Source organism: Eleutherodactylus coqui, chromosome 2, assembly GCF_035609145.1.
Source record: "Eleutherodactylus coqui strain aEleCoq1 chromosome 2, aEleCoq1.hap1, whole genome shotgun sequence".
In the NCBI taxonomy this organism is placed as follows: Eukaryota; Metazoa; Chordata; class Amphibia; order Anura; family Eleutherodactylidae; genus Eleutherodactylus; species Eleutherodactylus coqui.
In genome coordinates this window covers 184,879,144-184,906,162 of record NC_089838.1, presented here as the reverse complement: position 1 = coordinate 184,906,162, position 27,019 = coordinate 184,879,144, and the positions used below count along the sequence as shown (strand labels likewise).

At 44.8% G+C, this 27,019-nt stretch overlaps 1 protein-coding gene across 3 annotated transcripts in view; it reads right to left on the bottom strand.

Moving 5' to 3' along the window:
- Nucleotides 1-10,837, bottom strand: part of SEPHS1 (selenophosphate synthetase 1) — a 47,906-nt gene extending 37,069 nt beyond the window's left edge. The window contains exon 1 of one of the 3 annotated variants that reach the window (XM_066592034.1): nt 10,738-10,837. The gene's annotated coding sequence lies outside the window, so the exon portion shown is untranslated. The other 2 variants (XM_066592033.1, XM_066592035.1) reach the window with 2 other exon arrangements.
- Between the last annotated feature and the right edge of the window lie 16,182 nt (nt 10,838-27,019).

Below are 27,019 nucleotides of genomic sequence, written 5' to 3'. Positions count from 1 at the left end.
CTAAGTTTCACCGACTTCTCAGGTGTTTTCCAGGACCGAACTACGAATGACTTATTCTATGGATCGGTCATTAATAATCAATCATTAGGGGTCTGCTTCTCAGGATCCCCTCTGATCAGTTGTCTGCCAGGGACAGCAAACAGCTTATTGACAGAAATCCTAAGTGGCAGACCCCCGATGATCAATTATTGAAGACTTGTGCTTTGTAAACAGCCCTGTAATCGCTTGGATTCCTGTGAGAATCTAAACAATTATCGTTCAGTGTAAATGCTGCACCGACTGAACGGCGAACAAGAACTCTTGCTTCTCGTTCAGTTTCTGCAAGCAGAAAACCAAACGATGAATCGGCCCGTGTGAATAGGCAGCTGTTCGCTTATCTACGACTGCCTGCTTACTGCGAATGGTGGCCGGCGGGCCGGAATCATCCTGCGCCTGCTGCACCCCTACTCACTAGTGAGAATGGTTCCTCTATAAAAGCTCAGTAACAATTATCACTGGGACGACGAGATGCCCGACAGGTCGTTCCGGATAAAAGCACCTTTAGAGTGGGTCATCAATATGCTGTAAACTAGTGAAGGACTGGTGTGCACTGACATGTACCCACAGCAGTTTCAGAAGTTCAGGCACTACTCTTCAAACAGATGACCAACTGTATCAGTACATATTCCCCTTCATTACCTTAGAACCAATCAACAAATTAGAAACCACTGTTTATGGCAGATGATAATTTATTGCTGCACAATATTCTATAGCCTGTGGGCTGCATGCAGGAAAGTCACAGGGTAACTGGTTTCCACATTATCTGTTCAAATGATTACTGTAAACAAGCAAGAAATGTATCTAATCCCCAACCCTGTCCAGGGTGCAGGCAGCATGTTATAGGGTTTGTATTTTATGGGGAAAGATTCAGCACAACTTGTATTTTATTCATGTATATCTTTGCACATCCTGAACCTAGCGGTCCAGTGGGCGGTCCCTTCAGTGATTGACAGCTGTCTGTATAAGCATGTACATGAACAACAGCTGTTCCTGCTCTAGAACATGCTGATTGTAGAATGGACTGCATGTGCAACGTCACAGGTTCCCTTTAAAGGGATACCTCAGAGATGTAGCCAGGGAGTGTGTGCCCCAGATGCCGGGGAGCTGCCAACAAGACATGTCTAGGCCACTATATTTAGATGCAAGGGTTTTCTCCCATTTCTCTACCTTGTGGAGTGTAAAAGGAGTCAACTAAATAAGAGATGGACAGAAAATATGTGATCTGCAAAATAATACCCAAACAGACATTGCTTTAAAGGGGTTTTCGGATTAAAAAAAAATATATATAAAAAAAAAAAAGTCAACAATCATCTGACATACTGCCGCCCTGCCACCATGTAACCGCTGCAGCTAATGTGGGGTCCCTAAACGGGATGTCATCAGTTATGTCGCACAAACAGGCCCATGGGACGTGACAGGATGTGGCAATGGAGCACAGAAGTGGTACTCTAGCATCATTTAAGGAATGACTCTTATTTAGTTTTGAGGTGTGGTGGGGAATAATTGTACATAAATACATTTTAAAAAAAGCAAAAAACAAAAAAAAACAAAGTCCCTTAAACGCTTCCAATATTGCTGACCAGTATCCCAGAGAAGCATTACTGTAGTGAAGAATAACATGAAGCCAATATTAGATTCCTTTAGCTGCACTAGTCATGTCCACTCCAATCCTAGGGGCTCGGGGATCAGCAGCAGTGTGGGCTTCCCAGAGCCGAGTTCATCATTCATTTTTCCAGAACTATATAGAAATTGAAAGCTCAGTTCACATGCTATCAGACAATGTCAACATTTCTTCTACCGGCAACCTGTTCTTAGATTGGTTTCATCCTGCAGGGGAGAATTACCTACAAATAAGTGACATGTGCTTTTCAAGAACATTTGGTCTCAAGTGTCAGAACTGCATCAGAGAAAAGTGGCCGATCATAACCAACATGCGAGCCTTCATCTCCTAGTCTGGAAGCTAGGCGCAAGGTAGTGGCAAGGTATACAGCCTTTTAAAACTACGTTGACAAGCTTCTGCTTTTACGGGATCCATGACGGATACATCAGGACCTGTTCTGAAAAGGTTTGCCACTGACTTCTTAAAGAGACCATCAAGTTGTGGGTTTTCTTGACAGAACAGTGCAGCGGGTCCCCCTACACCAAGAGCAATGTAAATCTTGTGGAAAAAAAATATTAGTTTAAAGGGAAGCTGTCACCACCTAGAAACTAACTTATGGGGCTTATAGTTCAGGTGACGTGGAGTTCGGGGAGCCTCTGTTCATACTCTCACGTTTCCCCATTCCTGTGGGGTCAACGCCAAAGTCAGCATGCACAGCAAGCTTGATTCTTTCCAGAAGGGAGTGTGCGCACATTCCCATGTATCTCTGTGCGTGTGCACACGTAATCTTCTGGACAGTAACGCTTGCTGGGCGTGCACTGACTTTACCGGGGCACAATGCAGGAACGGGGGACCAGGTAAGTATGAAGAGAGGCCCCTTGGGCTCCACGTGACCTAAACTAGAAGCACCACAACTTAGTTAATAGTTGGTGACAGCTTCCCTTTAAGTGAGAACAGAGCCTTATGTGCCCGTTTGGTAAAGATGTATCAAATTAAAGGGAACCTGTAAGGTCCCCATAGCTGCCCGGGCTGTATGCAGCAAGGTATGCTGACACACTCATTTCAATGGTCTGTCCGTTATACTGATCCATTTATTTTGTCTGCAGCGGTCAGATGTGCTGTTCATACACGTGACTGCTGCAACCAACAGAAGCCCCAACAGGGACATCAGTGACACCCTGTAAACCTGCCCAGGGCTAGAAACCCACATGACAAGTTTACAGGTTGTTACCCAGCTTTCTGGACGGGTGACATTACCTGTCAGATACCGCAGCACCAGACTGCAGAAACAGCAGTCCGGCACCATAGAGGGCATGTGGATTTTATATACTTTTGGGCACAGGAAGCCCAAAACTACCTAGAAAAAAAAAACACGACTCTGAAAACTCCTTTAGGATTCTGCGTGTCCCATGGGATTATTTAAATCTAACAATATGATTCTCAGACCAGAAAAAAAAAAATAAATAAATAAATTGAGCAAAAAGTTGTATACTAAACCAAAAAAAAAAAAAAAAGGAAAGGATCAAGATGTATATTATATGGAACTCATACACTTCTATAGCACAGATGTATGGCAGAAACATTCTTTTAGTATGTCTGACATGTTAACACCGGATTACACCAACTACACTCATTGTTAAAGAAGAAAAAAAATGAAGCACCAAGGAGTTGTCACAAACTAATGTAACTTTCTCTGTGTGATTGTAAAATTGATATAAGTGATTACAATATCAGAGCAAAAGGGTCATTTATTGGGGAAAACCGACTCCTTGACTGGAGGCTCTAGTATCCTGTTGTATCGCCTCTAGCTTGGATACAAGATGTGATACAGGTGGGCATGGAGGCTCTACCACCCTGTTGTATCGCCTCTAGCGTGGATACAAGATGTGATACAGGTGGGCATGGAGGCTCTAGTACCCTGTTGTACCACCTCTAGCTTGGATACAAGAGGTGATACGCGCAGGTATGGAGGCTATAATACCCTGTTGTACCACCTCTACCTTAGATACAAGATGTGATACAGGCAGGCATGGAGGCTCTAGTACCCTGTTGTATCCATGCTAGAGGCGGTACAAGATGCGATAGGGGTGGGCATGGAGGCTCTAGTACCCTGTTGTACCGTCTCCAGCTTGGATACAACATGTTCTACAGGTGCACATGGAGGCATACAGGTTCTGTATGGTATCCTGCGGCATATCGGTCCACATTTGCTATAAAACTTAGACTCTACATTGTGCAAACTCATAAGCGGTCAAATTTGGCATCCCAGATGGTCCCATACATGATCTATTGGCAATATATCTGGTGACGGGGCAGGCCATGGATGAGTGCCAATGTTGTGGAGACATTCCTGTGATACCCTGTGTGTGTGGTCGAGCATTATCGTACTGGAAAATGCCTCATTGAAGCCGCCATGAGAGGAACACGTGGCTGCAGGATGTCCTGAACATATCGCTGAGCTGTCATTGTCCCTTGTACCACTACTAGGGGTGACTGATTGTCTCATGCTATGGCCCCCAGACCATCGCACCAGCAGTGGGGGCAGTGTGCCGCTCACCCCCAGGTCTCCAGACACGAACATGGATGTTGTCAGTGCAAAAAACTAAACGTGGATCCATAGCTAAAGACTATCTGGTTCCAACCCATAACAGTCCAGTTTCGTCATTCACAACACCACTGGAAAGAGAGGCGACGGTGGATGGGGGTCCAAGGCAGCCCCTGTAATGGGTGCTGTGAGACCAAACGTTCTTCAACCAAGTGCCTGGAAATGGTTTCAACAGACACACGGGCCTGTAATGATTGGGTCACCTTTCTCTGGTTCGAGACAACAAAACAGTTGGAGCTGCTCACGCTTGTTGGACGATCAGAAGATCCTCCCTACTGGTGGTCTGTTGAAGCCATCCCGAGCCTGGTCACTTCATGTGCGCTCACACATCCACTGATCCCAACATCTCGTAACCCCTTGAGGACCATGCATGATAAATATATGGCGCTTTATCCTGGGCTTTAATTCCAGCTGATAGCAGAAGTACAAAGCGGGATTAAAGCTTCTGCTCCTGCAGGTAAGCATGAGCCGGTCGGGCACTCTGCTGTCACACAGTCAAGGACCAGGAGGAGAAGGGAGAAGCGTTTAACCACTTCTGCCTTCTCCTTTGGAGGCTACATAGCGCTCAATGAGCACTGTGTACTAAAAAGTGAAAGTGGAAGTATAACTTCCACTAAGCGGAAACTTTAGTTTCACTATGTAACTTTGTGATCACGTATCCACACGGTGCCCTCTGTCACTGCAGAGATGCAGGGTCCAAGCAGACCCTGATCATTTCTGTTTGTGACTATTGTCACTACAGGGGAATGTTTTTCCCTTTAACTAGGGCTCTGGGAGATGTCCAAGATACAGTGGAAAAGTATGAAATTAAGAAAAAGAAAAAAAAAAACCACAATGTGAATGACCCCAAGAGGTCTTATATTACGTCATAGGAGGACATAAATGGTTAAAAAAAAAAAACATTGTACAAGAAAAAATTACAGAATAAAATAGAAAATGACCGACCACTGATGCCAACCAAAACCAGATTCATATGCGCCTTGTAATCCAAAACTATACAAATTGTATATTAAAACATCCAAAACAAAATGAGAAACCCATTCCTGTACTTTATTTTAGAGTAATTATACTAAATCTTAAAAATAAAAAAAGATAAATAAGTCAGTGAAAAAAGAGATACAAAACAAAAACACACAAAAAAAAAACCAAACAAACAAAAAGAGCCCTATATGTCACGGGAAAAAAAAAAGCTCAGCAAAAATTATTTTAGTAGCTGAAGAAAAAACAAACTAAGGCAATAAAACCACCACATGGGTAAAATCCCTAAAAGATGTCTGGGTCTTTAGCACCAAAACATCTGGTCAGAACGGCCCAGATGGCGGTAATTCATCGATACGTCCATCCAGCTCCTCACATCCCAATAATGCGCCCCTCTCAGACTCTGGTAACGGGGGGAAATCTCTTCTCTGCATCGTAGAGGCGTCTAGTGGTCAACAAGCTTTACACAAGCGAAAGAAGAGGCCACTACTCACAAGGAGCCTCTGAGAGCCTTTTATAGGCCAAGGGGGAACCACTTATAGGACCTCAGCTGACAAGCCTGTTCATCTAATCACACCACAACCCTAATCATTTGTATATCTGCCTGAGATGTAACTGCATGCCAAATTTTACAGCAAAAACTATTTCTTCTAGGTGATTTTTTTTTCCCTACAAAACATGGTGTTACCTTAGCACTAATGTTCATGAAACCACCTAAAAACATAAGGAGTAGAGATGAGCGAACTTACTCGTTTAGGGCGTTTTTGCACTCGAGCACCGCTTTTTCTGAGTAAGCAACTACTTGGGCAAAAAGATTTGGGAGCGCCGGGGGTGAGCGGGGGGTTGCAGAGGGGAGGGGAGGGGGGGGGGGGGGGGGGAGATCTCCCCCATTCCCCACTGCTACCCCCAGCTCCACCACGCCGCCGCCCCCCCCCCCCCGAATCTTTTCGTCCGAGTAGTCAGTTACTCGGAAAAAGCGGTGCTCGAGTGCAAAAACGCCCTAAACGAGTAAGTTCGCTCATCTCTATTAAGGAGCCTCCACTAAAGTTTGTTAGTAAGGCAAAGCGGCTGCCATGTTTACTTTTGTGTGACGATTTCTACTTTTTTTTATTCTTCTCCCTGCTATAAATCTTGTGCAGGCGTCAGTATCCAGCACACATCTCTACAATAGCAGACCTCTTCAATATTCAGGCAGGAAAGTCAAATCTGACAAGCAGTTACTTCTACAATACACTCTGCACCCCTACAGAAATGAATGAGGTATTCATCTGCCATACGTCCGCTTATTCTATGGTCCCAAGCCACCAACGCTTTACAGTACCTGTGCCAATAGGTGTTCTGGAGTGTTTGTACGGACACTCACATGCCATCCAGAGGTAACACATGGAGTTTTACAGGTCTTTATTCATTCTAAAGCCAAGTGAAGGCGAGGGGTTAGAGAACTTGGGGACAGAAAGGGTCAAACAAGGAAAATAAATATCCTGTTCAGGTTACAAGAACAAGCGCCTCACAACTATGAAAGAAATTGCAGAACGTTCTGCTATATCACTGCCACAGAACAACTACAGCGAGACCGTCAGCGGATACAATGTAACTTCGCTGTAATGTGATCACCTCCATTCCCTACAATACCCCAGATTACACCCACAAATTGAGGAGTGGGGTGCGGATGAGAGTACGGACTATTCCAGTAACGGGCCCTGCACACTAGGAGGGTCTTCATATGGCATAAAACATATGTGGGTTCTCATGTAACACATATGGGTAGCCATGTCAGCTCTGACCCTCCCCATCCATTGCTCCTACAATTAGAAACAGATTGGGGGAAAGAGTACAAATGTATGAAGAAGAGGAGAGAAGGGGATATGTGGCCATGAAACAGCGCTCAGAGGACAGCGGACACCTTAGGCTTCAGAGCGTGCCTTTATTGTGTGCACCAACTCCAGCACACCGCCAGGTAATAACCCTTCAGGGACCATGCAGATACATAATATATCCTGCCATGTTATAAACCTCATCACAATGGGAAAAAGCAGGCTCATATATGGTTAAACAGCGCAAACCATAGTGTCCTTTACAACTTTGGAGCAACTTTAACGTGGATGTGTCATGTGATCCCACAGGCTCGCTCTACAGAGCGCTGAGAAGTCCACCAGCGCTTAGAATAAGTTATCAATCTGCTCAGGAGCGCCTTATCCGTCACATGACGGCGCAGATACACAACACGTAAAAGGTAGCAGGAGCAATCCCTTCCCATCACCGGAGCTGCTCCCTGTACCGTACAAGCCGAGAGCAGCAGATAAACTAACGATGTGACTCGTTTCTTTACGGACGCTCTCCACCCCATCAGCCAGTTCGCTCCCACTAGTAAAGGGATTTGGGATTAAAATGTACATTAAGTCATTGCTCTCTAGTTAAATGCCTCCTAAGGTGTTTTACTGCACTTCTAGGGCAGGTTACTGAGCACGAGTGTTGGCTACATTCACACGGCGAGCGCCATATCTCACTTCCCAACATGGGTTTTTCACAGGTTGATTTTAAAAACTCCTATTCCGGCGAGCTTAGTGCGCATCGCATAAAACTCACACCAGAAGCTTGCTTGTGTGGATAAAGCCCTGAGGCTGCAGTTACAGAAGTGCTAGTGGCAGCCGCTAGCGCTCGTCTTTCCAATAATTGCCGGGCTGCACCTGCAAGCGAGGGTGCAGCCCAGCAATTAGTGCCATTTCATGAGCATTACGGGCATGTAATAGCGCTAACTGATGACCGCACCAGTGCTTGTAGGCACATCCCAGCAATTCTCAGGAAGTTCTAGAGGTAGCCACTAGTGCTTGTGTTACTGCAGCCAAGGGTCCCTTTACACGTTGCTTTGAAATTCAGTCAGTTTATACGTGCAGATAATAATAGTTTACATTTATTCGCCATTCGCTCAATTGCTGGACTTTCAGGGCACTGCGTTAGTGAATGGGAATGACTGAACGGCATTACTCAGTTTCACACAATCCAACTATTTTTTGACCGCTAATCATTCCGTGTAAAAGAGCCCTAAAGGTACCTTTACACCAGGCGACTGACCCCCAATAATCACTTGAAAGCGATTTCTGGCAATAGTTGCCCCATGTACACACAGCTGCGGAAAGGGCATGAGCGAGAGATCGCTCAGTCACTAGTTGCTTTATCAGCTCACGAAGCAACTAACGAGCGACTTCTGGCTCAGTATAAACTGGAGAGGTTCAGTCTGTCTGCAGTGAACGGAGGCCGCTGGAAGAGATCTCTGGCGCACTCCGCCTCCATTCTTAGTATGGCTATCATGTGAAAGCAGGAGTGTTAGTTGTTGGGGGTTCATCCTGTGTAATGGGCCATTTACACGGGACAATTATCACTTAAAGGCTCGAATGCAAGCGATAACTGCAGTGTAAATGTACAAGATCACTGTTTGCAGGTTATCATCACTGGATCGCGGGCTTGTCACTTAGGTGAAGCGCTGACGAGACGCCACGATGCGGCGCTGTGCACACTGACGTCAGCGCTCATGCAATCATTTACCCGACTATGGTCCCATGTAAAAGGGACATTAAAGTACTAGTAAAGGCCCATTTACACAACAATTAGCGCTCAAAATTTGTTCAAATGAGTGATAGACGTCCGGAGTGAATGCAGGGGAAACAAAAACATTGCATCACTACAAATCGCATGTATGTGAAGCTCCGGGTTTCCAATGGGTTCTTTCACATGAATGATGTTTTGTAGCCTGAAAGAACCCATTGAAAACCATGGGCCTCACATACATGCATTTTGTGGCGATGTCGCATCGCTACATAATCTCACGATTTTGTAGCACGTGTGAAAGAGGCCTTAAGATGACTCTTCGGCCAGCTTAAGAAATCTTGTTGACTTCTTGCCCCATGTAATGCTCCCCATAGGTGAAGCACTGGGCGAGAAGCCCAAAAGCTGGGCGGCAAGTCATTCAGTGTGAACGCTCTGCACGAGCGCCGACGACCTTAGCAGTGACATCAGCGCTCATGCAGTCCTCCAAAAGACTGTCGGCCCGTGTAAAAAAGTCATAAGTAATGCTTAACAGACATGTAGCATGTGAAGGTGATGGGCACAGGACCGGCAGTTATGGCGCTTTTTTGTCATTCCCTGGAAAAACACTATGGGAAGTTTCTAACTAGTCTCAAATGGCTGATATCAGGGAACAATAGATTGCAGTGAAATGCATAGTAATGGGGAATCAAGATGGGATGAGATGGATCTGCCATGGAATTCACATGGACATCGCCCAGCATTTACAGTAGCAGCAGGGTGGATGAGGTTCAGTCCCGCAGTAGGTCAGTGTTATTGCGCTGCGGAGTTCACCTCTTCCCAGCGAGGGGGTGAACTCCGCACGGAAATATGGGATAAAACCCAAACCGTGCAAGATTGGAGGCAGGCTTTCCGCAGCTGATCTACTCCGCTAGAAGTCAACCCCCCACATGGCTCAGCCTGAGGCCCTCTTACACGGTAAGCCGTTCGCGCACCGCCAGGGTTCACTCGCTCAAACAGGTTATACAGAGATCTTTTAGAGCCGGTTCGCTAGTTCACATTCGCCGTATGACCGCTGATCGCACACAAGGACGTGTAAATGAGAGATGACTTCAGAACACGAATTCTTGGCCGCGTTTACACGTAACGATTAGCGCTCACATTCAGGCGATTATTTTGAAGGAGAAGCGGCAGTTCAGGCCATTACAACTTATCGCCCATGTAGCGTCCACCGCGTCGGGCCGACAGTCACATCCCACCTGCAGGTAACCCCGCAGCGGCGCCTGCCCTGGTGACCTTACACTAACCCTAACAGTAAGGTTACCTGAGGTCGCACGCTGCAGCACATAACTGCCACTATGACAGCGCACCATATTAAGGAACCAGAAACACTCCAGAAGGCACCGATATTGGAGGAAAGTAGAGCCCTGCCGGGTCCCAAGCTGGTGCGGACCCCACACTGCTGCAGGAGGGGGCACAGCAGCATCATCATGTACAGCCCGGCCACACAATAGCACTGTGCAGATGTGCAGGCCGGCACCGCAAGGGTTACTGAGGGGTCTGCCCAGCAATGTCTGCCCACACCATGCCGGCCACAGGGCACCGTCCTCAGCAGCTCTGTGCAGGCTATGGCTCTGGGCCCCAGGCCCCGGGCTGCTCCCTCCTCCCCACCCGCCTTAAAGGCGCAGGGAGACACCATGTCGGCCGGACTGCCTCGTCCAGTCCACCAGGCCTACGGTAAAGGCAGCCAGAGGAAAATGTCGCCACTTGGCTCCCATTAACCCCGCCGCTGCCAGTCCCCCCGACCCTTAAGGCGGCCCGGCCTGCTCACCACCCCGCACAGCTCACCCGCCGGACACACGGGTCACGTGTGAGGGAGCGCAGACCCTACTCACCAGATCTATTTTCTTTACTTAACGGTTCCCCTTTAAGCGGCGGTGGCGGGCGCCCTCCCCTGTGATTCCTCCGCTCCTCCTCCCTCCCTCTCACTTACCGGTTCTCCATCCGCCTCCCTCCGCAGGCTCCCGCACGCCCACAATGCACCGCGCCGCCTGAGCTGCACACATGCACTCTCTTTATACTTTATTATCATAGCAGGCAGCTTCTACGTGACTGCATGCGGCGCTCCCCGGCTGGGGTGTACTAGACAGTGTGCGCTGACATTACACGGAGCAGTGCTGGAACAGTGGCCACAACACTGCCCGCCAATCACAGCGCAGCTTTCATTGTTACTGAGGGCGTTACAAGATGAAAGAAGTCATTTGATTGGTCGCCGAGCTGCACTTATTGGGGCAGATTTAATGAAAACTCTCTAAAAGAAACACTTTCTTTGTTGCCCATAACAACCAATCACAGCGCAGCTTTCATTTTTGAAAAGCAAAATAGGAGATAAGAGCTGCACTGTGATTGGTTGCTATAGGCAACAAAGAAAGTCTATTTTAGACAGTTTTGATAATTGAGGCCCATTATTTGTCCTAGCTTTATACAAGAGGTCCTGGGTAGTCACGTGGCCCTGTTTTCAGTTCATGTTTCACACACACATTTATTGCCGAAACCGCTAATATATCCTTTTAGAGGCGCATAAAAAACATCCACGTTGCAGATTTAAAGGACAACCAATAGGACCCTGTAAAACCTGCGCAAAAGGGTCCACTCACGCCTGCGCTAGGGAGTTCAGTCACAATTCGGTTTCTCTGTTCAGTTTTTGGGGGGAGAAAAATGGAATTAAAAAGGAAATAAATATTTATGTTTTTTTTCCCCATTTATTTTAATGGGTTAAAAAAAAACCAAAATGCTTAGTTTGCGTCGGCTCCGTTCTAACAGAACAAATAGTACAGTCTGCCGCACTATGTGTTCCGGTAAAAAGACCCAAACCAAACAGAATGGGAGCTAACCGAAATCATTCCATTTTTTGGAAACCCCATTGAAAGAAATGGGGAGAAAAATGGAAACTTTTAATTCTGTTTTTCTGCTCCAAAAGTGTGTGGTTACAGAGTTCCTCCATGACAATCAGACGTAGTGATGGTAAACACGCTGAGTAGCTTACAAATAACCTTGTTCACCGGCGTCTGCCATGCTTTTGGTGGGAAACCATGGTTGGAGTTTTCGCGATTATCACAGGGTCCTTTTCCAACCTTTTCTAGAACTACTCTGCAACGCCGCATTCTTGAAATTCAAGGGACAGAAAAAAGGATAAGGAGTGTTTGTAAGGAGATAGTGCTGCATCTTGGCTGTTCTGTGTGTTGTAAAAAACTATTTACAGGGCATATTTGTATCTATGCAGTAAGCTTGGTTCTGGTACCATATCTATGTACTTAAATAGGGTTTCTGCCCTTTTTTTCAACTGATGACCTATTTCCTGGAGAAGTAATCAGTCCTGCTGACTGCAATCCCTGCTAGCCACCATCAACTGTCCCCTGCAGTCACACCGATTCTGCTGTCACACGGCTAGATGTCTGACCATTGTCTATGTGTATAGCCTCACACTCCACCTCGCCATACCGTGCACATCTCCAGCCCCTTTACCTTCTGTATCACCCCATTACTTGCAGTATGTAAACTCGTTGGAGGAGGACCATCACCACTACTGTTTCCATCAACTGATTACTATGTAACCGTGGTTCTGTAATGTTTGTACTTTTGTCTTTCTGTATCCCCTTGTCTATGTAAGCGCTGCAGAATATGTTGGCGCTATACAAATAAAGATTATTATTATTTGCACAGGGAAAGACTAGAAGCAATGGGATGAAACTGAAAGAGAGGAGACACAAATTAGATATTAGAAAAAACTTTCTGAAAGTGAGGGTGATCAATGAGTGGAACAGGTTACCACAGGAGGTGGTGAGTTCTCCTTCAATGGAAGTGTTCAAACAAAGGCTGGACAGATATCTGTCTGGGATGATTTAGTGAATCCTGCACTAAGCAGGGGGTTGGACCCGATGACCCTGGAGGTCCCTTCCAATGCTACCATTCTATGATTCTATAACTACCGATGATCCACCCAGAAAATAGATTATCAGTTGAAAAAATGGCAGAAAACCCCCTTAACTTGGTTCTGCTACTATAGCTATGTAGTAATCTTTGTTCTGGTATCACATTTATGCAGTTAGTTTGGTTTTGATATCATATCTATTCAGTAAGCTTGGTTCTGGTACTGTATTTTTCAGGGCCAGCAGGGGTCATGCTCTGGTTTGGCTTTACACCTAATCTTGAGGCAACGCCTGAGGAACCACGGTCTTCACCGTTTAACACCACCAGTCAAGATATGGGATTTGTTGAGAGGTTACCAGACCATTACACTGGAAGTCGTCCCAGTAATATAGCAGCTGATGCTACTGTAAACCAAAGCATGGTGCCTGAGTGTGTCAGAATACAGGAGATAGCATCTTAAGATGGCCCAAAAGCCAATAAACTCGAGCAACTTCCTTAGGGGAGGGTGCCTGATAGACCTAGAATCTCTTATGATTGTCAAGATTTGGGTAAGATTTACCATGATGCATGTTGACTAGAGATGAGCGAATATACTCGTTTCGAGTAATTACTCGATCGAGCACCGCGATTTTCGAGTACTTCCGTACTCGGGTGAAAAGATTCGGGGGGCGCCGGGGGAGGCGTGGCGGAGCGGGGGGTAGCAGCGGGGAACAGGGGAGAGCCCTCTCTCCCTCTCCCCCCACTCCCCGCTGCAACCCCCCACTCACCCACGGCGCCCCCCAAATCTTTTCGCCCGAGTACGGAAGTACTCGAAAATTGCAGCACTTGGGCGAAAAAGGGGCGTGGCTGAGTAGGTTCGCTCATCTCTAATGTTGACCCTTTAAGCTGCCAAGAGAGATAGTACAGATGCAAGAAGTATGTGCGCCACAACTGCCAGAGAGAGAAGAGGGAAGCTGGTGGCCACAGCCTTGAACTTTAACAGAATTTATTCAATAAGTTGCATTTATTCAATAAGATGCACTGCGGATTTGAAGGTTAAAATCAATTAGGGAGGTGGGGAAAAGCCTGGAGGTAAGGTCATCAAAAGCTGATTGAAGGGGGTCTGCCACCTGGGACTCTGGGTGATTAGCTATATGCTGGGTCATTGTGTAGTGGCCCAGCGGGTCCTACAGAACACTTATGGTTTACTTGTCCTGTCTCAACTGTCTGGGTGCCGTCCATGGATCCTGAAGGTGCCGTCTGTGGGAGAGACCCTGTCTCCCCTTCTGCTTTAGCATAGAGCTCAACTCTGATGTCAGCTGGTCTCTCATTGGCTGATAGTCAGGTTTAATCTTACTGGTGCAGAGCCGAAGGGCGAGGAAGCAGCTTTACAAGTCCCTATGCATTAGGAGGAGTTCAGAAAGTGCGGAAAGGAAAGAGACATTATAAAAAGGAAGTGACGCAGAGCAGTTAGGCAGACTTAGCCAGGTGTGAGTAAGGAGAGGTTGCAGTTCCGTGGTTGGAGAGGAGGAGTTCAGCGAGTTATCATTTACCCAAGGTAGGGTGAGGTGTCCAACCCACTCCCTTGGCATCCAGCCGCAGAGGAAAAAGAACCTTTCTGAGGTCCATCTTAATCTAACAGTGAGTTATAGCTTTCCGGTGAAGTCAATGCCAGGATTAGTCATACAGCCACTTGTCCTTCTTCTTTATAATATCCTACAGTCAAAGCTCACTTAATTGGTTCATCTAAAGTCACTAGTGGGGAAAATTGTCTAGTCCATCTATCTTCTGAAGAAAGAGAGAGAGAGAGCATTGAGGTCTGAGTATCATCAATTTAATACTACTGTATCTTGCTTGCTTAGTACTGCATTCTTGTATACCGGCTATAAATATGTCTTCAGAGAATTGTAAAGTTAACGTGTTGTTGCAAATACCAAAGTTAGTAAATCTGCTCACTCTCAGATTGCTAAACTAAACTGGATTTGTCTCCGTTATTTCTGTGACGTATCATCCAGAGTGTCCAATTAGAGTGTGCGTCACCGTGACAAGGACTAGGCTTCCGGCCATACATACAGTAAGTTCATTGGGGCGTTACAATTGTCACGCTCTATGGTTCAGGAAGCAGATAGCTCTGTACATTGTGCAGTGGCCCAGTGTGGTATTGCAGGCAACCTCGGTTAGGCTGGTAAGTGATAGCATGTAATTTTCTTTACCATATAGAAAAATAAAGCATATGTTTTGTTTTGTTTTTTAACCCATTTATGACCAGGCACAGTAAATATACAGCGCCTGGTCCCGGGCTTAAAGCCTAGCCATATGTAAAATTACGGCGGGGATTTAAGCCTCCTGCAGACTGGTTGTCAGCTGTTAGTACCAGCTGATAACCTGGAGGAGAAGACAGGAGAGGTTTTTAACCCTTTCTGCCTTTTTCTTCCCCGAGTACACAGTGCTTGGTGAGCACTGTGTACTGAAAAGTGAAAGTGTAACTTTCACTACAGGAGCCGGGGGTCACGTGACTGCCGGGATTCCCTGCTATAGCAGAACTGCAGGGTCGTACTAGACCCTGATCGCCTCTGCCAGTGACTAATGTCACTACAGGGGTTGTTTTCCCCTGTAACTGGGGCTCCTATGGATGCCCCAGCTACAGTGGGAAAGTGTCAAATGAAAAAACAAAAGCAAAAAACGTAAATGTCCCCCCAGAGGTCTTACATGACGTCCTGGGGGACATAGATAGTAAAAAAACATAATTCCATACATCAGTAAAACAAAATAACAGAATAAAACAACAATATATACATAAGAAAGAAAATAAAGCAAAGTCTACGCCAACCAAAACCGTCGCCGCATGCGCCCTGTAATCCAAAACTATACATATTATATATCAAAACATCCGAAACAAAATGAGGAACTCATTTCCATACTTTATTTAAGTGTAAATATACTAATTGAAAAAAATATAACTAGAAATGTTTAAAAAAATCATTTGTTATAGCTTTTTACCGCCAATAAAACTAAAAAGCTGGAAAAAAAAGTCAGTCAAAAAGATATTTAAGAAATAGCCCTATATGTCACGGAAAGAAAAACGCAGCAAAAATAATTTTGATAGCTAAAGAAAAAAAATAGGACAGTTAAACCACTACATGAGTAAAATCCCTAAAAGGTGTCTGGTTCTTAGGTTGCATTCCCACGAACGTATATCGGCTCGGTTTGCACGCCGAGCCGATATACGTCGTCCTCATGTGCAGGGGGGGAGGATGGAAGAGCCAGGAGCAGGAACTGGGCTCCCGCCCCCTCTCCATCCCTCTGCACTATTTGCAATGGGGAGAGACGGGATGGGGCGGGGCTAAAACTCGCCACTTAGCCCCGCCCCTGTCCTGCCTCTCCTCATTACAAATAGTGCAGAGGGGTGGAGAGGAGGCAGAGAGGGGGTGGGAGCTCAGTTCCTGCTCCTGGCTCTTCCATCCCCCCCCCCTTGCACATGAGGACGACGTATATCGGCTCGGCATGAAAACCGAGCCGATATATACGTTCGTGGGAATGCAGCTCAAAGGTACAAAACAGCCTGGTCCTTAAGGGGTTCATTGTGGCCTACTGGACCTTTACTTTCCAGGTATAAATCAGAAGATTTACCCTATGTGTATTCTGGGCATAAAAGGTAAACATCCTAAGGAAAACCTATAGCTTAGAGGCAGAGAAATGCTGTATTGCTCCAAAAGTCTAACATAAGAAAACTGTAAATGATCACTGTTAGCATTGGTCTGAGAGTAATAGCGATGTATAGAGCTGTATCTACAAGTACTTTGTCAGAATGGACCCAGGCCAGTAGATCCCCCAATAAAGCTGATTTCATACTAGTTCATTATCACAACTATTGCTGGGGCCGCCCATTTACATAAGCTTTGCAGCAGTTTATGAGCATATGTAATTATGTAATTTATGTTTTGTTTTCTTTAACTAGATCATTGTGAGAGATAAAGTAATCAGTGAGTAGGTTCACTCTAAATTTTGAAGAACCCATGTTCTACTGTTTCTTCCTCTTCTAGTGAGGTGATCATGGGTGGTCCTGCTGCTTGAATCTTTGAAGATTATGCATTATTGCCTGGAGTAGCAGTCAGAAATGTAATAACTGAGTATTACTGAGGACTAGCCACTTTATGGCTAATGTTAATGGTGTGTTACAGAAGAATAGATGCAACTTACTAATATACCTTTTTCTGAAGTTCTGCACCCTTTAGGCTGGGTTCCCACGGGACGGAAATCCCGTGGAAATCTCGCTGTATGTCCGCAGTGGGACTGCGTGGAAATTTAGCGTGATTTCCGCAGCAGAGAGGCTGCTTCAAAACCTGCGCCATTTGGCTTGGTTTAAAGCGGCTTGTCCGCCTGTATTCTGCTGTGGAAGTCTCTCCCCTTTAAGACAAGAGAGCCTGCAGCAGAAACAGCGATACAATTGACATGTCACGGATTTGAATTCTGCGCCGCATGTCAGTTTCCGTGCGGCTGGTCCACAGCAAACTGTTCACAGCTTGTGGACGTGATTTTTGCAAATCTCATACACTTTGCTGCTTAGTCTCGGGCTTAAGAATGCATACGGAATTTCCATGGAGCTATCTACCAACAGATTTAAACCAGTTGCCATGATTGAACATGGAGATTGTATTACTCTACTAGGAGTCTTGTTTCTGTTTATGTTCTTTCGATTATTTGTTTCTCATTACCTTAATTACCTGTACACTTGCTTTGATCTGCATATTACCTTTGGGCCTATATAGTGGCAACAGGTTGGTCCACTTACTTGACACATTCCACCTTGGACAGCTGTAAGTTAATCAAGTACTATTGTATGTTGGTTAGTGACTACCATTCTCTTGGATTGTACCGCATTTATCTGCTTTACCAGTCCTAACACAGCAAATGCCTGATCATCTAAAATAACTTGTCCCATATTTGCACAAGTATGGGATAGATCAGTGTTCCCGAACTCCAGTCCTCAGGGACCCCCAACAGGTCATGTTTTCAGGATTGCCTCAGTGTTGCACAGGTGATGTAATTATTGTCAGTGCCTCAGACATTGCCACAGGTGTTCCTACCGTAGGATATCCTGAAAACATGACCTGTTGGGGTCCATGAGGACTGGAGTTTGAGAAACACTGGGATAGATGAAGAAAAACTAAAAATGTTACTAATCATAAATACCACATGGGTCTTTCTATTGGGCCTCGGGAAATTACCTGCTGCTACCCTAAAAAGGGTGTGCTTAGGGATGCTCATATAAAAGAGAATATTGTGTGGAAGTACAAAAGTGTCACGTGTAAACTGAGTAAGGCTTCTTTCACATGAGCGCATATCGGCCGGCATTTTCACGGCCGGACGATATGCGCTGTGATCTGATGCATTGGATTCCAATATAGCGCCGGGTGTTTTTACGTCGGAGCGAAAACATAGTTCTGGAACTATGTTTTGGCTGGAATACGTCCAGCCGCTGTACGGGCTCCTATGGGAGCCCATGGCAGCGGCCGTAGGTGGGAGGGAGTTTATCAGCGTGGCTGCTAAACTCCCTCCCTCTGTTCTCCCCCCCCCCCCCCCCAGCCGTGCAGGCTTACCTCTCCCTCCCCTTTCGTTCTGTTTAATGGGCGGGCGCGGAGCTAAGTGCTGGTCCGCCTCGCCTCCTACCATTGATGCTATAGACAAGCCTGCAATGAGGAGGGAGGGGAAATGGGAGATGGCCCCGTGAGCTCGGCGCATTTGCGCCGGCCTCACCAGGCCATATGAACGGGCGCACAAACGTTTGAGTTGTGCGCCCGTTCACCCAATCTTTCACTCACAACGTAGCGTATATCGGGCAGCTGTGAAAACAGCCGGCCAATATGCGCTCATGTGAAAGAAGCGTAAGAGTACAAGTGAGAGTATGCATTTCTACCTTGCTTGGTTGATAACAATTGGTTAACCCCTTAGTGACGGCCCAATAGTGTTTTTACGTCCTGCCATTGCAGGACGTGTATGGAGGGAGATAGCGGCGCTATTTATTACAGCTGACACCTGCGGGCAATAGCTGCAATTGGCCGCGCGGCCGATTGCAGCTATTAACCCTTTAAATGCCGCTGTCAAATCTGACAGTGGCATTTAAGTCCCCTGAACGATGGTTGGGGGTCCTATACTGCCCCCCCCACGGTGAGATCGGGGGAGCTGTGCAGGTGTCATGGCAGCCAGGGGCCTTGGGGTGGCTTGGTAGGCTGCCTGTCAGAATGCTGTATGATGTAATGCTATGGCGTTACATCATACTGCAGGAGCGATCAAAGCATCGCATGGTGTAGTCCCCTCTGGGGACTAGAAGAAAGTGTAAAAATAAAAACAATAAAGTTTTATTAATTGTTAAAAAAAAGTAATAAAAGTTAAAAAAAACCCTTTTGCCATATTTGCAATAAAAGAATCAAAATAATAAAGCAAAAATATGTATTTGGTATCGCCGCGTCCGTAAACGTCCGATCTAGCAAAGTAATGCATTATTTACCCTGCATGGTAAATAGTGTCTGAAAAAAAAACAAAAAAGAACGCCAGAAATACGCTTTTTTGGTCACTCTGTCTCCAAGAAAAAATGGAATAAAAAGCGATCAAAAAGTTGTTTGTATAGAAAAATGTGTCAAGCAGAAACATCAGGATGTCCCGCACAAAATGAGCCCTAACACAACTATATCGCCGAAAAAATTAAAAAGTTATTGTGCGCAGAAAATAGAGACAGAAAATAATTTTAAAAAATTAAATATCTTTAAAAAAAATACAAGTAGTACAGCAAAAAAACCAAACAACTATATAAGTTTGGTATTGTAGTAATCATGTTGACACATAGAATAAAGTTATCATGTCATTTTTGTTGCAGTTTGTGCGCCGTAGAAACAGATTGCACCGAAAGATGGCGGAATGCCGTTTTTTTTCAATTTCTCTCCACTTAGAAATGGCTATATATGGCATAGGTTTTGCAGCTAAGGGACTGTGTGTACATCTCCAGTAATTTTTAAGTTTCTCTGATTTATCGAAAACCTTAACAATCTCATGACGCTTAACAACTAAATGTACTGATTTTTCATTTAGTACATCATCAAGATCCTCTATACTGAGGATTGTCCATGAGAGTAGACACAGCCTTCCAAGCATCCTTCAGGCACTGGAGCTAAAGCCTTTTTTCAATGGCCTGCATGTATCTAGGTTTTCTTTTCCTTTCAATTTGATGGAAGTGGCATTTGTCAATTTGATCTGGTATGGACCATCCCATCTCACTTTTTCTGACATGTCTTTTGAGAAAAATCCAGTCTCCTGGAAGCAAATTATGTGACCCCTCTTTTGAGTCTGGATCTGGAATCAATGAAAGTATATCTTTATGAGTGACAGGTAACTCCTGATGCATGTCACTCATGTGAGAGGTAAGGTCCCAATGCTTGGCCTGGAGGTGTTGGGGGGAAATATAGGCCTGCTATAGGGGCCCTACCAAACATAACTTCATATAGGGACAGCTTCGTGTTTTTATTAGGTATGGTTCTTACTGAGTAGAGTGCTAAAGAAATATGTACCTCTATTACTTTCTATGACTTTTGGTACACTTTATGTACAAATTACTTTGTTAACAATTTCTTAGCCGTAGTCTTAGCGTTGACATTTTTTTTTACAAGCCACGCCTTCAGCTAACCTGAGAAGAGGTCTAAGCAAACCAACACAAACTCTCAAACACCTACCTTAGGTAGCTATATGTAGTCAATCTGCAGTTGCTGAAACGGGTAGTTTGGTCTCGGAGTAAAAGCGAGGAGGTACTTTGGCAACTTTGCCAGGGTTTGTAGGGCAAATGCTATGCATCCTTGCCCAAAACTGATTGCCATATTGTGGAACCCTGGAACAATCCAAGCAGAAGACACTACATCGCACATTACCTACTTTCACTGTTGTGTTGGTCCATGGCTCAAATGTGACATCATAGAGTAGAGCGTTTTGGGGAGGCACAGGCGTTTACCTTTCCTTCACACTCTGTTCTCCTCTGCTTCCACACCCTCCCAGCGCTACTCCTCCTTTTCACCCCTAGGGGATGATTCCTGTAAAAGACGAAACAATGAGATATCCACACCAGATTCAGTTGCAACCAGATGCATAGTTGATGTGTCCAGTGGAAATTTAACTGCCACCTAGACTGCTGCATTCGCCTTTCGATTCCCTATGGCCTTCAGAGTAATTTAGTTGGTATGAGCCTGGACCTTGATAACGGCTACCTGTTTGGGAAGAGCTAAAACCTAAAACAACATGGTTACTGCCAGGGGTACAAGCCTGTGAGACAGCGTAGGTCCTGGCGTACACGGGGTGGCCTTGCCGTTGGCACACCAGCTTACGTGTTTTGGGCCTAAGATACTAATTAACACCCGCATTTATCAGTGTGTGTTTTTTATGCATGTGGTTTACTATAGATGGACCACAGTAGCTCTGGTACCATTGCAAAATCTTGTTGCATGTAAAGAAATACATTTTCCTAAGAATCTAACAACTTTCACAGAACAAATGGTAGTTAAGTGTTGGTTAGTTAAGGGGGGCTAGTCACCTTAATATAATTTGGGGTATACTCGATTGTTGTTTGTATGGCTGTAAGCATGTCTTCTCCCAATACGTTGACTGGGCAGATCTCTAACACCAAAATCTACCCATATTGAAAATGTAATACACTTTAAGTAAAACCTCATTTTTAATTTGATTCTGTTTGTAATTTACTTATCAGGCTTGTCAAGTACATAAGTGTCTCATTATTGTTTTAGCATTGTAATTCAAAAGTATTCAAATAAGTAAAATCCAATATATTGAATATACTATGTACTTGTATTATGCACACATCAAGAATATATACACACTTACATTCCTGTCAAATGGAGGTACACTTATTGTTTGCTAGGTTGGTCTGTGTTAAGGAGGGACAAAACTATTACATCAGAGAAATCTTACTCATCTACCCTCCCTTCCCTTACATGACCCACCCCACCCCTTGCGATCTGGCTAGTTGTTTGGGCATATCTCTCTGTGTGTATCCAGCCATTTATATAACACAATATAACATCTACATGGGCCCTCCACAGTCACATACACATTGACAAAAATTGCATCCTAATTCTGTGGTGCAGCAATAACACAGTCACTACCAACTCACACAGGCACCTTCCTCTCCTTTTGGAATACACCTTACTTCTTGGAGAACAAAGCAAAAGTAACTCTTTCTATGTATTCTGACCATAATCTCACATCTTTCCAAGCAAGGGCGTCTATATAAAGTAATTTCATTCTTTGGTTTCTCCACACCACATTTAGCTCAATATGGTTGTAGTTAGGAGTGTAGCTAAAGGCTCATCAGTCTGGGTGCAAAAGTTTATCTTGGGGCCCCCCAACTTTTCTTAACTCCTTAATGTAGATGCATAACTTGAAGCTCCTGGGCCCAAATGCAAACCTGTAACTATAATGCTTTATTCATCATACTGAGCTCCCTATATGGAGAAGAGAGGCCTTATGAGCCCCCTAAGGGTCCTGGGCCCGGGTGCAACCGCATCCCCTATAGTTACGACAGTAGTTGTAGTACATGTTCAGCTGTGCTGCATTGTCACATTGTGGTAAGAAGTCAGTGGAAGACACAGAGGCGGGGCCGAGACCATATCCACTGACCATGCCCTGCTCTCCTTGTTTGTCTCAGACAAATTCAAATCACTGTACATATAACATCCTTTCAATTAACAAAGAAAACTTCTTTGTTAATCTAGAATTCCACTAATATGGAATTTCCTACAGCAATTTTCGTTGCCAGAACGATTAACTATTTAATGGGCACTTCCTGGAAGTCTTATCTCTTAAAGGTGCAATTAGATACAAAGATGATCGGTCAAAAGATGGCTTTTGAGCGATCATTTTGCATAATCTACTAATTGGTACTAATGCGTATTAGTACCAATTATTAGCCTCTGAGCAGCCAAGAGCTGAATTTATTTATAGTAGGACCACCTACTGTTCTGTGAATAAATTCTATTTGTTCGGCCGCGCTGACTACAGCTGAGACAATGGAATCAGCTCTCCCCGGGCAGAACACAGTGTGTGGTCTGTCTTATCAGCTGTTCTGCTGAACAAGGAATTGCAAGCCGAACCGAAATCCATCTTTCTTTAGAAAACTGAAAGATGGGCACATTTACACGAAACGAATATCGTTCAAAAGATGGCTTTTGAGCGATAATCATTGTGTCTAAATGGGCCTTCAGTGCTAGACTCCACATACCAATTAGCATGACAATCAGATAGCCATTAGACTGAATAAACACTATTCTACTAGGATGAGACTGTGTGGAAGGTTCCAATGTACATCTATCCGTCACAAATCAGTCTCACAATATTTTACATTCATTTGTACAGGTTATTCACATGCACTAACAAAGTCCAAGATGAAGCCTAGGTTTCACTTCTTATGACCCAGATTCATCAGACAAAAGACTCTAGTAGTCTTTCTTTCAGGACCCACAGGATTACTGAGAATCAGCCATTACCTTCCTTATCTCATGGAAGGGATGGGGGAACCCATTCCACTCCTTGTGCAAACTATTTTATCTGTTCAACACTGTGCATAATACACTCTAATGATATATGTTAGATCACAATTTAATGCAACCAGGAAAGGTACAACAAGTAAATTTAATATTGTCAAAGTGTTCCCAAATTCTATAATGACATCACCATGGAGAAATACTGGACTGTTATATATATATAACTTTAAGAATCTTTCGATCCTGCTTGTATGACAGACACTACAAACAAAGTCCAGATATTGTCTATACAGTCACACAAAGTACATTGAATACACTGATTGATAATAATTCAGCAAGTGAAATAGAAACAGAAAACTGTACCTTTTCTCAAGATAGCAGACAGAAGAGCAAACACTGCAAGAACGAAAGTCGTACTCATTGTGGTTTTGTGTTTGTCTAGTGTCTACTATCCAGAGAACTCAACAAGTCATTAGAACATTTTACATGCCCGCATTCTCCACCAAAATGATAAAGTGATCACTTAATTTCGGTGATACTCAAGGCGTATAGTAGCCTTATTAATCAAGTATGCCTAATTATTATTCTATGCATCAGAGAAGAGAATGATATTTCCAAGCTCTTCTTTTTTTATTATTACAATGGAAAAGGTTATATAGTGTGGCATCCCCCAGAAAATCAACAAGTCAACAATTCAAAGTCTACAGCATATGTGATACATCTCTCTTAGTAAAGATTAATTATGACAAAGCTACATGCTCAGTGTCTGAAACACAGTTAGTAAAATTTCACAACAATGCCTGTCTTTACACATACTGTATATTCTGGCGTATAAGACATTGAATGGCTGTGATTGGCTGACGCCGCGTGAGTTAGCCAATCACAGCCATTCAATGATCTCCTTGAATGGCTGTGATTGGCTGATGCCGTGTAAGTTAGCCAATCACAGCATTAGCTTTCTGGAGGCGGGGATTTCAAGCCCCGCATCCAGAAAGCAATGCTTCATTGGGGATGAGGAGGGAGCGACAGCCTGCAGCAGCGCCGCAGAACGCTGGGCGAGGTGAGTACTGCCTTTTTTTTTTTTTTTTTTACACCGTATTCCCGGCGTATAAGTCGACAGTTGGGGGGTCGTCTTATACGCCCAGTCGCCTTATACGCCGGAATATACGGTACTTCTTGCTATGCACATGGCACAAATATTATGCACACGACACTACTGAATAAAATATGATTCAATATTTTCACAAACTTCTTTGACTCCAACTAGGGATAGGGATTTATTCATGATGGACTTTGAGCGGCTGTTTTAAGTTATCTGCATGACCGCGATGCGCCATTACCCCTAAATTAATGACAAATCAGAACTGACCCATGAATGTAGTTGCCACCCATAATAGGGGATAGGTCCCAATGTAAATTGTGATAATCTATGTACACCACTGCATTATATGTATGTGCAATAAAAAATGAGTAAAGAAAATAACATGTAATCATTAGTTATATTCTATTTTTATGGTGTCATTATACAAGAGTGGATGACATAGGCAAAATAAGGGTGCGGGCAGACGAGCGCATAAACGGCGCGTTTTTGCGACCAAACGTATATACGTGACCATCTGAGGCAATGGTTTAGAATGTATTTGTTCACATGGGCGATTTTACGGCGCGTAAAAACGGCAATTCGAAAAAAAACAGAACATATGCAACCTAAATACGCGCCAACGCATATTCGATCGCCGAAAAGACCGTTTGCAAAGTAGGAACAAACGAAAATACGCTTTCTAGCTCTGGTCGTGATCGGTGAAAAACGATCGCTCGGGCGATTATACGTTGCGCTCGTGCGAACGTAAATACGCCTACGCTCGTCTGCCCGCACCCTTATCGTGCGTTCACACGAACGTATATCGGCTCGGTTTTCACGCCGAGCTGATATACGTTGTCCTCGTGTGCAGAGGGGGAAGGATGGAAGAGCCAGGGCCAGGAACTGTGCTCCCGCCCCCTCTCTGCAATGGGGAGAGGCGGGACGGGGGCGGGGCTAATTCCCGGACCTTAGCCCCGCCCCCGTCCTGCCTCCTCTCATTGCAAATAGTGCAGAGAGGCGGAGAGGAGGCAGAGAGGGGCCGGGAGTCTCAGTTCCTGCTTCTGGCTCTTCCATCCTTCCCCCCCCTGCACACGGGGACAACGTATATCGGCTCGGCGTGAAAACCGAGCCGATATACGTTCGTGTGAATGCACCCTAAGACCCATGTGCAGGAATAGTAGGCAGTCAACTAACCACTGATTTCTTAAGAGTGAGATGATCTCTCCTGTTTCTCTTATAAATGCTTTACAGGTGTAACAATTTCTCTGGTATATTACAAGAAAATGATTAACTCATTAATCGGGTTTTACTGGTCTTAAAAAAAAGTTAAAAAGCTTAAATCTATAAAAATTGAATATTCACCTATCCTTATCTTTTAAAAAGTGTTACTGCCATAGGACTAATGCCCATGGACGGATTATCGTTGCGGAATTCACTGCCTGATGCCCGATGCAAATTCAACAGCAATGACTGTTCGTAGACATGCAATGGTAAATGATTCTCCCCTGCCCATGAGCGGAAATCAACTGCGCTTTTCTGCTCACGGGGGAGGATCGCAGCATGTTCTATTCTATGTGGAAAACCACTTCCATTGCAGTCAATGGAAGCCATCCATCCCGCGATATTACGCACAGTGGGCACTTAGGAAGTACCGCGAGAATCCACGTCACAGCCTAGCGCCGGTGCGTCATGCACTGCGCAAACGCGGCGGCTCACCGGCCCCAGATGCTCGCAATGGATCCAGATAGGTGAGTATGGGGTCTCTGTGGGATGCCGGGTCTAATTCCGCTGCGATATTTCCCAGTCGGAATCTGACCTGGCCGTGAGCATGAGCCCACACAGTTGCTAAGCAAACACTATACAAAGACCAATATTACCCCTGTGCGAGGTCTAAAAAATACCATTATATCATGACCACTACTTAGTGACTGAAAAAGACTCCCATACTGTTATTGAATAAAAACAAATAATACCAGTAGTGCTACTATACTTAAATTACCCCATATAGTGGTAGATACCAGCTCTATACAGGGCTCTGCATACTGCATAAGAGATTACAGTGCATTTATATCCAGTAATCACATGTGATGTCTTCTCCAAGTGAAGTTGTTCACTTTTACATGTGACGCCATATAGGTTCCTTCCATCCACAACTTGTGTCTGCAGAGTTTGTAATAGAGATATCTTTGGTTCATCACTTTTCCTACCTTTTCCCAACCTAATGTGTCTGTTGTGTGGCTCTGTGCCCACAAATGGTGTTCTGCAAAAATTATTTTGTCACAATCATAATTACCTCCAAAAATTTTACCACACCAACAGCACCCCAGAAAACAAAGGCACCAGATAGATGGTGGCGGTCTATAAGAATGGTTCAGTACAAAAAAATGAAAAGCTACATAGTTCTGCATGAATGTATTACCCTCTGTGGACAGGTAAATGGGAAGGTGCTGGACTGGGTATATATCTCACCCAGACACTTAGCCTGGGTGAAGTAGGGATTCATTCCAGGACTTTCTTGTGGATCCCAGTAAGCTCAGCTGAAAACACTGAGCTCACTACTGGAACATAAAAGACTGAAAGGCCATGTAGTCATGGTCAGTGTCATGGCCTGGAAGTGAGTGCAGCTACTGCGGGTTCCTGATCAACATTTGCTGCAAGCTAGTCTTGGGTGAGAAGAAACTAATGTATAGCTGGCACCTTGCCGGTTTACGGCTTATTTTGTGTTCTGTTTTGAACTAAGCTCATGT